The sequence below is a fragment of the Manis javanica genome, chromosome 1, assembly GCF_040802235.1.
Source record: "Manis javanica isolate MJ-LG chromosome 1, MJ_LKY, whole genome shotgun sequence".
Lineage (NCBI taxonomy): Eukaryota > Metazoa > Chordata > Mammalia > Pholidota > Manidae > Manis > Manis javanica.
In genome coordinates, this window is record NC_133156.1 from 26,353,252 (window position 1) to 26,365,605 (window position 12,354).

Sequence of the window (12,354 nt, forward strand, 5' to 3'; positions counted from 1 at the left end):
TGAGATGGTGGTAATGATGGCGCACTGTGCTTGACACAGAGTAGGAGGTCAATAAGTATTAGGGTGTCTTTCCATAAGAAGTAGAGATACTAGCTTGGGAAAAAACAACAGATGGGAAGTAAGCTATAGAAGAACACTGTGCTCCAGTATCAGGGGAAATGAGTGCAGGGGCTCCCCGACTTCTGGGCAAGATGTTTAAGTCTCAGACACATTTTCCCTGGGACCTCTGCCTTTCATGTACATGAACCTCCCTCAGTTGAGGCCTGAGATTTGATGGGCAGGAGAAATGGCACAGATGCTCCAGAGGCCCTGGCTGCAGGTCTCCTGTGGGTCTGCTCACAATGCAGCCCGCCCAGGTTCATTACGCAGTCAGGAGGACACTTTGGTGGTAATGAGCTGACCTTGTTAGAATTAATGAATAGTGGGGTAATAGGTCTGTGTGATTCATTAGATATAGAAAAAGGATCCAGCTTTCCTACATTTAGTTTAATTGAAACTCTAAAACATTTATTACTTTGGGCACATGAGAGTAACTTGCATTTTTAAATATCAAAGTGATAATTTCAGCCGTTTTCCAAAGGGAAAATGGGGTTGGAGGGGGCAAGGCCAAAAGAAAGGAGAGAGAGACACTGGGGACGCAGGTCTGCCCAGGCAAAGGGGATTTGGAGGCTTGGGGTCTGTTTTGGTAGAGTTTTGGTGAGTGAGTAGTCCAAGTCTCTTCTCTTACAGCCACATTTACTCAGGGTGCAAGGCATCCACTGGACAGGCCACTGTCTTTACCACTGCCTCTGCTCTTCATGGTTTTGCTGAGTACTTATTAGGTGCAGTTGTCCCATTGATTCATTTCCTGTGTGGTGTCATCGTACTCTGCTTACTACCAATTTACTGAGGAAGACATAGAGGCTTAAAGAGGTAAATCACCTGACTGGGGCCACCCAGCCAGTAAGAGGGCAGTTGGGATTCAACCTGGTTGATCTCACCACAGAACTATTGCTCTTTCCCCCCAACATGCACCACCATTTTCTCCAGTGCCCCTTCCTGCTTCAACACTCCCTGAGTTCTGTGGGCAAGGGCTACTCTGGGACCCCTGTTTCAGGAAGCTGCCATCTACTTATTCTCTGAAGTTTATGTGTCTTGGAATTTATTGAACGGGGGTGAGATTAAGGTGTAGGAAGGTGTTGTTTACCATTTTGTTAGAAGTTCTTCCAGGCTCTCCCATCCCCTTATTTCTGACCATAGTTGACAGTATGTGCATATGATCTTGTATCTTTCTTTACCATCCTAACTTAGGAACACTAGCATTTCCAAAAGTTACTTAAATTCCTCAGGATTATCATTTTTAATTTCTGCCAAGTACTCTATATGGAGGCATCGTCATTTACCTAATCCTTTATTGTTGTATGGTGAAGTTATTTCCAATTTGTCACTATTATAAATGATAGTGTGAACATCTTTGGGCATAAAGCTTTTTAAAAAATTGATATTTACCTAGTGTTGACATCTATATTTTTACAGTTTTTTTTTCTGGTTATAAATATAATACAAAGATATTTTATAAAGTTTAAAAAGCAAGGGAAATTTAAAGAGGGAAATCGTAACAGTTATTAATATTAGGTAATACTTATAAAGGGCTTTCTAGATACCTGAAACTATTTTAAGCACTTTGTGTAAATTAATTTATTAATTCCTATAACTGTGTCAGACAAATGCATAAATATTTTTGATATTTCCTATTTCCTAGAAGAAAAGTATTGTTTAAAATACTGGAATATTTTTAAGACTCTTCAGACAGGTTACCAAGCTGTTGTTGAGATGTGTGGTAGTTGTTCGTTTACCCTCAGACCAGTGAGGGGTGAGTGTGCTCTTCTCTCTGTTCTCTTACCAGTACACTTTTAAAAAATTATTATTTAAAAAGTATTTGCATCCTGAGTGTGTTCTGTGGCATTATTCTACCTCCGAGGACCCTTGAAGCTTTGTGCTGCTCTGTCATAAATTTCCAGCTGGTAAAAGCTTGAAGGCTGCTTGTGGTGTGACTGGCATGTTTGCAGTCTCCTGGTGTGGCGTCTGGGGTTGACCTGAGGAAAGGAAAGGGAGCCGGGAAGCAATGAGTGTGCACGTATCTCTGGTGTCATGATGGCCAAGGACTCAGAAATACAGGATCCTGCCTATGTCTGTCCCTCTGAGGGAAAACTCCAAAAGCTTTAGGGGGATGAGAACCTCACATAGCAGGTAGAGAAAGGTCAAGATGGTGGACAAAGGAATTTCACACTTGAGATTCAAGAGAAATGCCATGGACATTCGACTCGGAATATAATAACTCATATAGACTTGAACCAACAAAGAAATTCTTCTCTCTGGACCCCTGGAAACTGGTAGACACTAAAGAAGAGGGAATCGGTGATGCCAAGAGCCATGATTTGGTAGGTCAGTGCCGTGCCCAAAATTCCTGATGCCCACAGAAAACTGAGCATGATCCTGGAAGACTGTGAACACATAAGGCACCTCCCTCTGCTTTGATCAAAGACTGCAGATCTCTTTTCTTCTTTTTTTCTCTCTCTTCTACCTTTTCCTCCCTCTCACCTTGCCCCTTCTCTTTCCCTTTCTGCAGCTTTGTTAGATTTTTCACATTATGAAAGTGGTACATATTCATTTTAACATGTCAGACAATTCAGAGGTGCTTGGGGGAAACACTCAGAGCCTTCCTCTGTCCTTTGATCCCACCCCCCAGATAACCAGTGTCAAGTTTGGTCTGTATTTTCTACACATTTTTCTATGCTCCTACAAACAGAAACATTTCTTCCCTTTTTTCTTTTTTTAAAAAAATAATAGAACCCAAAATCTCTCTATTATTTGCTTTTCTGACAAAGATATATCAGGGGAAATGTCCAAGGTCAGGATATATAAAGCTGATTCAAATACTAATAGCTTCATAATATTCCATTGTATGGGTCTACCATCAGTTTATTTAACCACTCCCCTACTGAGGGACTGTCAAATAATTTTCAGATTTGTTCACTTTTCCTCCTTCCTTCCAACTTTCCTTCCTTCCCTCCCTTCCTGTACCAACAGAGCTGCATAGGCTCCATTGATAATTCCTCATTGATAATTCCTTTCACAGAGATGCTTGTATTTTTGTAGGACACAGTCCCCCAAAAATGGGATTACTGAAGGGAGGAAACATAAATTTACTTTCAATAGTTTTCTTACCTCTTTTAGTTATTTTTGTTGAGCACTTTACCTACATCATTTGACTCGATATCCATGGTGCCTTTGTGCAGTGGGCACGGTGAAGGACGCACCTACATTTTGCAGGTGAGCCTCAGTGATACTGATGACTTTTCCAAGGTCACAACCAGCAAATGGCCAAGCCTGTTCCGAAAGCTCATGTGCCTCCGAGACTTGTGCTTGTTGACCTGATAAATATTTCTCCTCTGCAACTCCCTGGTTATATTTTTCAAAGATTCCCTAGAAAAAGAAAATGAGGCTCCATCAGAAGAGTGGCCACATTTATTTAAAGAAGATGATGATAATAGGGAAGGTGATAGTGGCGCATAGTTAAACATTTGTCAAAGGAAAGAGAGAAGAGGTTTCCTCTTTGTTTGGTGTTGGGTTTTTATGAGTGATTTTTAAGTTTTAAGAATTTTCAGTGGCCCGGTTGCTGTTGGAGCGGTTGCCTGCCTCTGGTCTCTTAGCCTGAATAAGACGGAAGCTGGTCTCAGGCCTCCTTCCAGCCTCTGGTTCTGGGCCCCTCTTCCTCCTGGTGCCTCCAGTGTGTATGTAGTTCCTAGTATTCAAGAGGCTGTTGATGACGCCTGCCTCCATCTTAAGGGCTGGAGAATGCTGAAGCTCCAGGACCTGCTGGGTTTCTAAGCCAAGAGTAATATGGGGCCCTCAGGGGAAACAAGTCTAGATTCAACATTGAGGAAAAACAGTGGAAGTGAACATGCCTTCCGCCTCACGGCACCTCTTAACCCTAGATGCGGCCTGATTGCTTTCCCACTTTCATACGCTGTTTGTGTTTAGTGACCCCTCCCCCTCCCTCTATCAACATTTGCCCTCAAGAAAGGATCTTTTATTAGTCTCTATTCCTGAGGATGACTGCCAGCCTGCAGCTCTCTCTCCAAGAGGGATCTGCCTTTTAAGACTTATATCTCTCAGGGAAAAGACTCCTTGTTAAAGAAAGAATCAATACATAGATGAAGAAGGGATTTGTGGAGCAGTGGCCTTTTTGGTGTTCCTGAAATAATGATCAGGATGGCTAATATTTACAAAGCACCTACTTTGTTCTAGACACTATTTAATCCTCACATCCACTCCATGGGGGTAGTTAATATCCCCATTTTACCAGTGAGGAAGCTGACACACACCTTGGTTAAATGACTAGTTAAGAATCATATACAATATTTTACCAATCTTGGTAAGTAATTAATGGTGTTTAATTATAAGATGCATCATTATTTTATTTATACTAAGAAAAAAATGCTGCCAATTAAATCAACACATGTAACTGACTTAAAGAAATGATAAATGTGAAAAATACATCTCAGAATCAATGACTGTATGTAACAGAGCTGGGATTGAACCCAAATGGATCAAGTGTGGTGCGTATGGCTTTCCAACCATGCCATGCTTGGGGCACAAGGTAGATTCAGTCTTGAATACTGTTTATTAAGTCAACATTCCTCATATCAAAGAGGAAAGTGTTCTATGAACAGATTAAGTCTGGGAAAGTTTAAGTAATATGATAGATTCTCTTGATATTATTATATGTAATAAATAATATAATAGATTTCTCTACCCCAGGGCTTCTTTGAGCCTTTAATATTAGCATGTGTTTGTACCTCCAAGAAGGAGAAGGAATATGCATCATTTCCCAAACATTTTTTGGTTGTGGCATCTTTTATGGAACTTCTATTCTTTGGAACACAGTTTGGAATACTTCATAGTAGGTCATTTCTCTAGTCTGGCAACATGTGTACAGAAGGTCAAGTTTCATTTTGCTTGATGAATCCAATTTTGGAAGCAATTATTGTGTATCAGGATGATGGGTTTATAAAGACAAATTTGAAATTAAGTCTACATCTTTAGGCAGTTTTCCTCCTGGTCCATATCTTTCATTCAGTATTAATTACAGTAAACATGTATTTAATATCTAGAATGGTGTTTCTCAAAGCTGCCTTTATGGTAATAAACTCCAAACTTTTTGATAAGACCTCTCTACTAGAAAACAAAACAAGACCTTTTTGAGCCAACATCACAGTTACTCTGGGTCTGAATGTACTAATGGATGGGAAAGTACCCTTTATTTACTGAGAGGCACTGGTTTCCATTGTTTGGTTTAAAAAATTAGCAGAAACTTTCTGTATAGGTTACAATTGCTTTTATGTATGAGTAACAATCTACCTGACTAGTGATGACATTTGGTCATGTGACTTCCTTAAACAAGTTCAGAGGTCGTTGGTCCTGGGCTATGCAGGGGCTCAAGTACCAGACCTTCTTGGCTGCTTACTTTACTCCTCCCTACAATGTTGCCTTAATGCTTCATGGACATAGAATGTGTGCTGCAGTCCCAGGCATCACCTCTGTCCAAAGCAGAACAAGGGGCATGGGTTGACACAAGTCAAACTGTTTTTTTTTTACTAAGAAAGCAAAATATTCCTGGGGGTCCCTGGCAGCCTTCTCCTGATATCTCACTGACAAAACTGCTGATATCCATGGCTATACCTGGCTGCAAGGGAGTTGGAGAGGAGGTCTGTCATGATTAGTTTTGGCATGTGGTTCTCCAAAACAGGTCTCTGCATGAGCAGCTTTACCCATACCTAGGAACCTGGTAGATATGCAAAGTCTCGGGCTCTACGCCAGACCTACTGAATCAGAAACCCTTGGAGTGGGGCTAGTGATCTGTGTTTTAACGAGTTTGGTGGGTGATCCTGATATGCTTAATTTTGTGTGTAACATGAAACTTAGGGGTGAATATTGGGCAGGTGTCTAAGTGTCTAACAGGGATTTTAACCTCTGGCTGTAATATGTTACAAGTAGTGATTTTTGTTATTAGTGTAAAAGGCTTGCATCAGAAGTCAGTATTCTTACCCTTCGAATTGGCACTTTATATCTGCTGTGTGATTTGGGGCACATCACAGAACCTTTCTGAGTCTGCTTTCTGCTCTTTTAAGGAGAGATATCCTTGTAGGGCTTCTGTAAGAATCACCTAATATAATGCATACGGAAGGACTCTGAAACCCTAAGGCTCCATGAGGTGTCTGTTCCCATGTGTAGGTGGATCACTGTCCCTCTGTGTTTTAAGAGGCTGGTTCTGCTGCTCCAGCCTGGCAGATAGTCCCTGAGCAACACCGATAGGGATCCTGCAGGCACAGCACACCAGGCTCCATGAACAAAGTCCAGGTCTCTTCCTTACTTGAAGCAGGCGTAAGGTCTTTGGGAAACGGATGGAGAAGGAGGGAGAAATTTCCTGTAATGTTCCAGTGTAAGCCTGTATTTTATTGTTGCTGTGATTGTTTTTCTCTTGGCTTCTTACATGAGTTCCTTGAATTTAACAACCTGGGGGCTTTCAAAACAGCTTGCCAAATAGCTCACAGCCAAACATGACAATAAAGAAGTTCAAGATGGGATATTGACAGTGGACACAGGTAGGTAATTCTCTCCTAGCTTCCAGCTTCCTGGCGCTTGCATGGTAAGAAGAGGCAGAATGGGATTTCTTTAGGATGTGCTAAGCATTTAAATGGCTAGAAGCTGTTCTCCCAGTCTGCATGCATATAACATCAACAACTGTACTGTAATCTTAAGCATGTTTACAAGCTTTGGAAGTATTATAACCATAAAGACCAACAGACTACAACTCTCCATGATTCAATCAATTCACCAGCAAGGATTTGTGCAGTGCCTTGGAGAGGGTGCATGCTCGTATCTACACCAGAAAGGGCACCGAAGATGATTAGTTTGGTATGTTGGCTGGTTGATGTATCAGTAGTCACCTTCCCACTAATGGGTTCCTGGGTTTATTGTGTAGTTCCAGACATGAGAGTAGAGGGGGAGAGTGGCCACAGATGACTCTCATACAAACTAGATAGTGATGTGTAACACACTAGGAAGTAAAAGTTGTAAAGAGACATCATTGTGTGTGAGTGGCAGACAGTGGAAGAGAGGTTGGCAGAGCCCCGAGGACTCGGGACTCCACTGTACACAATGCCTTTGGAATTCAAGGTATCAACTTGAGACAAGGATGGCCTTGTCACGCTGAGATGTGCAGTTGTTTTATGGAAGAAGGTTGGTGAGCCCGATCCTCAAGGACAGAAGCTCCACAAAGCACCAAGTTACCATCTCCAGAGGGAGTCCAGGGTAATGGACCAAGGACCACGATCACGAATCTTTGTGAGATTCTGGAATTCTTATTTTTTGTTAAATTTTGTTAACTCCTCGATGTGTGCACAGGCCACTAGCAGTCATCCTTAGGGAGAGAGGCTCTGCGTGCTTTTTCTGTGTTGCCTTTTTTTCCAATAGGAAAAGCTGGAGAAGCAGCTAGGAATTCAGGAGGGGATGAGCTGAGTGGATGGCGACAGCTACTGGTAGGGAATCATCTTGGAAGGACTAGAGGAGGGCTTGGGGAACTGGGGTGCACTCGAGGAGGATCTTGAGTTTGAGCTGCAGAAATCCCAGGGTGGAATTCCCTAACAAGGACATGGCATTCACCCTCAGGCATCAACTGAGTGAGGTGTCACTGTGGTGTCAGTGTCCCCTTCCTTTCCTGATACCATAGCAGGTTAGGGATTGGAAACTTCTCTCATTTTTCTCATACCAGGTACCTGGTGTTGGGCCAATAATTCATTTATTCAGTACTTATTTCATATTCACTGAGTACCTACAAGTGCTGAGTGTTGAAAGTATTGTTGGTACACAACGGTGAAAAACCTACACAATGTCTGCCTCATGGAGGTTATGTTCTCATTAGGAAGAGGCATAAAAGCTCAACAATTATCACTCAATAGAAGGGATAGGACAGAAGCAGAGCAATGAGGGGAGCGTTACCAGTGAGGCCGGGTTAAAGTGAGTGGTGACTGAGGCCCTTTGGAGACACGTTAAGCTGGGATTTGAAGGATGGTGGGGAGCCACCGAATAAGGAGCTACCAGGAGAACATTTCTGATGGGGAACCACCAACACAGTGGCCTGGAGGAGGGACAGAGAGCTTGGCAGGTCAAAGAATAGAAAGAGGGTTAGTATGTCTGAAGCATGGGGTCAAGGGCCTGGGGGAGAACAGGGGGGCCCAGGTCACGAAGAACCTTGTAAGCTATGGTAAAGAGTTAGGCACTTGTTCTATGAGCAATGGGAAATCTTTAAAGGGCTTTGAGCAGCAGATTGACAGAGACCATTGATACAGGTCATTCTAGCTGCTAAGTGAAGAACGGATTCAAAGGGTCCCAAAGAAGTAGAGAGACAAATCGAGAGCTGGTGTAGCAGGGCGGTGGGGAGTATGGTGGTTTGGAATGGGCAGGACGGTGCAGACAGAGAGATGCAGGTGGTCAGGGGACACGCTCTGCAGGTGGAATGGCAAGGTGGCCCATGAGGAATTAAGCAGGTGGTGGCTGCTACAGATAGAGAGTCTTAGGGAGGGGGCCACTGGGGAAGAACTGCAAAGACACATGGAGACATGTCTGTACTTAAGAAGGCTCCTTGAATCTGAGCCGTGGAAAGTCCAGGGTGGAATCCCCTGATGACAAGTTTTGCACCACCTCTTACCCGCAAGCATCCGAGCTGTCAGGCATCACTGTGGAGTTCGTGATGGACTGGTTGTGCTAAAATGACTGCAGCAGTTACTGAGCATTTACTGTGTCTGACATTGGACTAACTTCCTAAATTCTCACATCAAAACAGAGGAATAGATCTCTCATTGATCCCCATTTTCCAGTTGCAGAAACTGAGGCTCAGAAAGATTAAGAAATTCACTTTAAACCATAGAATCAAGTGGCAGAGTAAAGAACTGAACCCAGGGGTATCTAGCTGTCCCCTCATGCATATATTATTATGCTCTCAGTTTTACAGGCTGTACTTGGCATAAGATTAATCGAATAAATGTTTCCTGTGAATACCTACTATGTACAGTCTGTGAGTGAGTGAGATGCAATTCCTGACACTGGAGCACAGGGATAAAAAGTGGCCACAGATGACTGCCATGCAAAGGAGAAAGTGACATGTAACTCAAAAGAAGTCAAAAACAAAGGGCTTCAGGGTTCAAAGAAGCAGAGTATTTTCCCAGCCTGTGGGGAGTGGCGTCAGAGATGGCTTCATGAGGGAGTGCACATTAAAAATGGGCCTGGCTCCCACCCCCGGAGGAAGCCCCAGGGGGGCGGCCCCGAAGCTCAGAGAGTATGTGTTGTGTGGTTGGCTTAGGGCAGAAGTTCTCAGAGTGTGGTCTGGGAACACTTTGATGAGTGAAGTCAGACTATTTTCATTATTTGCCTTTTTCACTCTCACTCCCTCATGAGTGCATGGTAGAGTTTTCCAGAGGCAATATGACTTAGGATGTTGCAAAAGACTGGATGCAGAGACAGATACGAGAACCCAGCTGTCTTCTTGAAGGCAAACATTAAAGAGATTTGCAAAAAAGTAAAAATAATACCATGCTTTTCAGTATTTTTGGTGTGTGCTTTGGAAAAGACAGTTACTTTTCATGAAAATGTTACATTTGTTAATGGGTTTATTATGGATTGTGTTAAAATAAGTAATTTTTTTAGTTCTCAATTTTAATTTCTAATATAATAAATATGGATAGCTATGGTCTGCATAAACCAAAGCTCTTGGGGATCTTTAGTGATTTTAAAGAGTTGTAAAGGTATCCTGAGACCAAAAAGCTAGTGATCTACAGGTTGGTGTAACAGTAAAGTGCAGCCAGGGTCAGGGAGAAGCTCAAAGATCTTTTAGGTGGGCGTGCATGCTGGCTTCACTGCCGCAGGTGGGAGGAGAGCCTGCCAAGGGGAGGCTTGGTAGGTTCATGTGTGTCACAGTGCGGCAGCATTCTCCTGTTCAGATACAGGTGGGCTGCTCTGCCACGTCTTCCTACGTTGTGGCAGGAGGGTGGGCTGCTCTTGGGGGAAGCCCATGGGCACCCCAAGACCACACCGGCAGGCCTGAGGGGAGAGTTGTAAAACAGACAGCTGGCGTTGACTTTCCTGCTCTCACTTTGCTACCTGGGATGTCTTAAAACACATGCTGCTTGTACAGCTTGGCTGAGATCCTTAGTTGGATTTCTCCCTCCATTAGAACAAGAGCCTAAGACCTTTTAGACACTGGGATGAAGTGTTACATTGTGGTTAAGCACATGGGCTTTGTGTAAGTGGTCCTGGTTTTTAATCCAGACACTTCCACTGATTGTCTTCTTGTGCCAGTTATTTAAGCTCCTTAATCTTTCTTTATCCGTAAGTGGAGATAATAGTATCTTCTACCATAAATTTGTTGAAGATATCAAATAAGACAAGCTATGTAAAGGATGTAGCTTAGTGCCAGGTACATAGCATGGCCTCAGATGGCAGCTCTTCAGATAGAAGGGAAGCAGATTTCAGCTCAATGAGAGAATGCACATTAAGGCATTAGCATAGTGCTTGTCACCTAATAATCCCTTGGAAAGTGGTAATAACTGTTACTGATGTAATTATTTTAAATGTGAATTTAAAAGTTGTATGACATAGAACTTCCTTATGCTTAGAGCTGTCCCCTGAATAAATCTGGATGTATTGGATTCAATCAGGCATTCATTCGTTAATTCACCTTACCAAGTACCACTCTAGATGCTGAGGATTCAAAATTGATGAAAAGAACTGGAAGAATGTAAGTGAAGGGTGGGCAGCCAGTCAGGGGATGCTTTAGAGGAGACCCATGCATCCTGTAAGCTGAGGCAGGACTCAGGGAGTTAGGAGCGACTCTGCCTGGTGACTTACAGACCCATGTTCTGGCGTGACTTAGCCTCGTGGAATGTCAGGGCTGATAGCTGTGATGACCTTCAGGCTCTAGAGATCACTTAGAGCAGCTCCTTGCATATATGGAGAAATCAAGGTCCTAATCCTTAGTCCAGATTCTGATAATCTCTTTAATGCTTAAGATCCCCAAAGAATTCTGGTTAAAATGGAAAAATGCAAGAAAAGGAAAGGATGATGAACCCTGGCCAGCTTCACAGCAGCCAGCCCATCACTCCGTGCTCAGAGGTGTACTGGGCGCAAAATGTCTAACAGCCCTCTGGGCTGTGGGGTAACTGCAGCCGAGTGGTCAAGAACCTGGGTCACACTTTCAGGTCTCATACTTACTGAATGTGTGACCTCGGGCCGTCTTTTTAGTTCTCTGAGATTAAGTTTTCTCTCTGAAAAATGGGGGTGTAGTTATAACTTACATTTAGCTGGTAGGAAGAAAAACTCCCCCAAATACTGACTTGAACAAATTAGGGTTTTCTTTGTCTCACACTTGAAGTCAGTGAAGAGGCAGCCCCAGGCTGGTCTGTCAGTCAGATAATCTCACAGTCACACAGGCTCCTTCTGCCTTTCTTCTCGCCGTCCTTAGTGCATGGCTAACGTCCTTATTCGCAGTGTGTGGTCACATGGTTTCTTCAGCTCCAACTGTCACATTCCAGTTTTTTGTAGCAATGTAGAGGAAACATGGAAGGGATAACGGTCATCTGTAAGCTGAGTTAGTCTTCTTTTTAAGACTGTTTCTCAGATATGCTGCTCACAAACTTGGTTATATCTCATGGCCATAAATTGGCCATGTGATCAATCTTTTCTTCAAGAGATGTTGAGAAAAAGTATGTTTTGCCTGGTTACTTTGCAGCTCCTGCTAAAACTGGAGATTACTTACTAGGGAAGAAAGGGATAATGGATATTGAATAGGTGACTCAGTTTTTGCCATGTGAGCCAAAAATATTACCTACCTTCTTAGATTTTGTGAGGATAAAATGAGATGATGCATATAAACCACACAGCTCAGTGTCCAAGCATATAGAGCTCTTCCAAGAGAACAGAAGGTGAAGGGGGGAGAGAACTGCTCTCAGTAAAATTGTCCATCTACTGTGGAGACAGACATACAGTGGAATGACAGCAGAATAACCAGCTCTAAGACAGAATAGAATTCATTCACTTCCCAGGATCGTCTCTGCCACGGCCCTTCTTCTCTCCTGCAATCTCAGGGCAGTGGAACAAAAATCACAAAAATCTGACCGTTGTTGAGCACTTCTCATTGGTCAGATCCTTTCTCATTGCTTTACATGCATGATCCCTTTTGACCTTCAGTGTAACCCAGTGTAGGTGGGTGATATGAAGTAGGTACTTTGATGGGTACCTATAAGTAGGTACTTAGTT

The 12,354-nt window shown here is 43.0% G+C and overlaps 1 long non-coding RNA gene across 1 annotated transcript; it reads right to left on the reverse strand.

Moving 5' to 3' along the window:
• Window positions 1-539: 539 nt before the first annotated feature.
• Window positions 540-11,751, reverse strand: LOC140847106 (uncharacterized). Its single transcript, XR_012126854.1, has 3 exons — window positions 11,394-11,751; window positions 3,208-3,465; window positions 540-2,075 (listed from the first exon to the last, which is right to left on the reverse strand). It is a non-coding gene; the product is annotated as an uncharacterized lncRNA (long non-coding RNA).
• Between the last annotated feature and the right edge of the window lie 603 nt (window positions 11,752-12,354).